The sequence below is a fragment of the Gavialis gangeticus genome, unplaced genomic scaffold (assembly GCF_001723915.1).
Source record: "Gavialis gangeticus isolate Ggan-Ray unplaced genomic scaffold, GavGan_comp1, whole genome shotgun sequence".
In the NCBI taxonomy this organism is placed as follows: domain Eukaryota; kingdom Metazoa; phylum Chordata; order Crocodylia; family Gavialidae; genus Gavialis; species Gavialis gangeticus.
This window is the reverse complement of record NW_017729006.1, coordinates 32,709,594-32,712,929: the sequence shown is the minus strand read 5'-3', so window position 1 is coordinate 32,712,929 and position 3,336 is coordinate 32,709,594.

Genomic DNA, 3,336 nt, shown 5'->3' with positions numbered 1-3,336 from the left:
TACACACACACACACACACACACACACACACACACACACACGAGGCATGCACATTTAAACCAGGGTAAGAGTTAACCAGGTGGAGATTTTAAAATAATGCCCCAGCATCTTCAACATTTACTTTCCTTCCATCACAGAATTAACACAGTGTGAAAGCAGAAAAAAAACAAAACCCAAAATGTCTTACCGTCTTAAAATGACATTTAAGTTTTTACACTGCATTTTCTTCACAACTAGTGCCTATGATACAGAGGCTACTGTTGCCTTAAAAACATTTTGAATTTTACCACAATTAAAAAAACAACCAGCCCCAAACCTTTTAAAATCTAAGGAGGGAGGCATTTTTCTTAATAGCACACATGTAAATTAGTCTTTCCTAACTGCCCTTGCAACACTGGCTCCATTGTCAATGATAACAGGACCAGAGGAGAAACCTTGGGAGGTAAACCACACATTTATTTGGTTTTTAAGCTTTATTACAAATGTTGGCTCTTCTGTGATCTTTGTGAAATACAAAGATGCCAAGTGACGTTTGTTTAAGAAAAATACTGCCAGGAGATGAGATGAGACTTTTCCCAGTACTGCCTTAGGGAGTTGGGACACTGTATGCAGTCAAGTGTTTGTCCACTTACCCTGACGTTCTGAGAATGTGTTTTATGTACAGCCACACTTTTCTTAAACTGTATTCCATATAGGGTGGATGTGATATTGTGAATGGGTTGCCAAATACGTCCATGGCAGCAGGTTGAACCCTCATGCCACAATGACCACAGGCTGGTTGAACCTTGCTAAACACATAGTGCATTTACATGTGTTATTAATGTGATTTAGGATTACTGCATAGTAAGCCTTCCCCAGGAACATGCACCCTATTGGGAGCAGATTTGCTCCTTATGGGAATAAGTTGATCCAGGCCTGCTCCTGCCCTGCTCTGCCCCACTGCAGCAGCCAGGGGGCTTGGGGTGGGGGGCAGGTTCAGGCTGGCAGGGAATGCAGGAGGAAGCCTGTGGCCAATGCACCAGGGATGTTCGTTGCCCTCCCTTGCCCCCGACAGCAATGGACAAGGCACCATGTCCACTAAGTGCTCATGAACCACTTCCTCCCCCACCCTTCCATGGTAGGGAGCCTGAACAGCTGCCCATGCACCCCAGGCCCACAGGGCAACCCCAAGACCACACACATTACAGACAGTTTCAAGCAACAGCCTTTATTTCCCTCCCCAAAAACAGATTCCCTCCACAACAACAAGCTTCTTCCTGCCCTCCCTCTCCAATAACTGACTCTACCCCTAACCCCACCACCAATAAAGTACCTTCTTCCCCATGCAACTATGTCCAGTGTGGTGTGTGCCCTCCCTGGGCAGAGGGGAAACAGAGGGGTAGAGACACTTATGGGACAGAGCCTGGGGAGAGGCACCCTGGCCTCTGGCCACACCACTGTGGGTGAAGATGCTGCAGTGAGGCCAGCAGGCTGGGGGCTTGGCCAGGGGCAAGGTGGCCACTGTTCAGGCTGTGGGCTGCTCCCACTCAGAGGCAACATGATACCTGGGCGAACAGTGGGTGGTGGCCCAGCCACCAGGGTACCTGGCTCAGGAGCAGGGGAAGGAGGCCTAAGCCACTGCAGGCACTGCTGCACCTTGTCCCAAGCCCACTGGAGGGCTTGGCACTGGGTTGGGGCCAGGGCTAAGGGCTACACCATGGGCAACTGCCAGGGGCAGGCAGGGTTGGGGCCAAGGCCAGGGACGGGGCCACAGGAGGCTGCCAAGGGTCAGGTAGAGACAGGGCTGGGGGCTGGGCCACAGCTGGATGCCAGGGGGCAGGCAGGGCTGGGACCAGGGGCTGGGCTATGGGCAGCTGACAGGGACAGGAGCCAGGGCTGAGGCCAGGGCCTGGGCCATGGGTGGCTTCTAGAGGACAGACGGGGTCAGGAGCTGGACCACAGGTGGCATGATGGTGACTGCCAGGGACAAGATGGTGTCCAGACACCGTGGTCCTTCTCATGGCCTCCAATGCCCAGGCCACCACAGCAGCCTGCTGATCTTGCACCTTGAACAGCCTCTTGAGGAGAACAATGTGTCTTACCTCAAGGGTGAGGAGCCTGTCCCAGAAGGTACGGCCCTCATGGTGCCTCTCCCACTCATGCTCCACGTCCTGGGCATGCCAGGCCTGCAAGTCTGCCAGCTGCTCCTCTGCCACAGCTGGTCCAGCAGGAGAGTGCGGTTTTGTGTGCACTGCTGGCAGTGGCACATACTGGCCAACAGTGGCAGCTTCCTTGGAGGTGACTGGTGCTTCTCCCCCACGTGCAGCTGCTGGACTTGCAGACCCAGGAGAGAGAGGATCTTTGTGAGAGTTTGCAACTTTCAGAGCTAACATGCACTGTACCAAGTGGCTGTGTACTGCCTGGCCTCAGATCAGGGATTGTGCATGCACAGATTCACAGAAGTTTAGGGCTGGAAGGGATCTCATGAGATCATTGGGTCCAGCCCCCCTGCTCTGAGCAGGAAAGACTGCTGGGGTCAAATAACCCCAGCAAGGTGTGCATCCAGTCTCTTTTTGAAGATCTCCAGGGTAAGTGCTTGCACCACCCCTGCTGGGAGTTTATTTCAGAATCTGGTCATAGGAACCATAAAGATGTTTTTCCTTATATCCAGTTCGCCCAGGTGCCCAGAGACCATGATCAGTAAGCTGGGTGGCCCCTGCCACCAGTGGCCACTGGCTGAGCCCTCCATCCCTACTCCCTCCATGGTGGCAGGCAGCCTTCTTGGTGCTTGCTGCAGGCAGACTGCCTGCTTGGTCCCCTATCCAGGCCAGGCCAGAGCTGGCAGCTCCAAACCAATTTCTCCTTCAGGCCAGGCAGTTTACTCCCATGGCACCGGGCCCATGCTGCCTGGGGTCAGGGGTGAGCTGGGACACTGAACTTGTAATGCTCCCACCCTACCCCCAGCATCCCTCTCCAGAGAGGCAGCCCAGGTCAGGGCCCTACCCCAAGCATGCCCCAGCTGAGAGTTTCCCAGGTGTGTCTCAGTGAGCTGTTTCAGCACACTAAGGGGAGCCAACCCACTATGCCCTGTTGCTGCTGATCACCAAGGTACCCTGGGTGCAGCTGAGACTGTGGCACAGGGCTCTGAGCTTTAACAGTGCCCTAGGCAAGCCCATGTTTCCCCACAATATATGCTGCCTGCTGGAAGGTATCTTTCCCTTTGCTAGGAGTGCCTGACCTCCATGACCAAGGAGGAGATTACTGCTGCCATCAATGAGTTTCTCTGCATCTGACACAACCCTGGCTGCCTATCTGGGAGAGTGCTGGCTGCTCAATTATATTCTGTACTGACTCCCC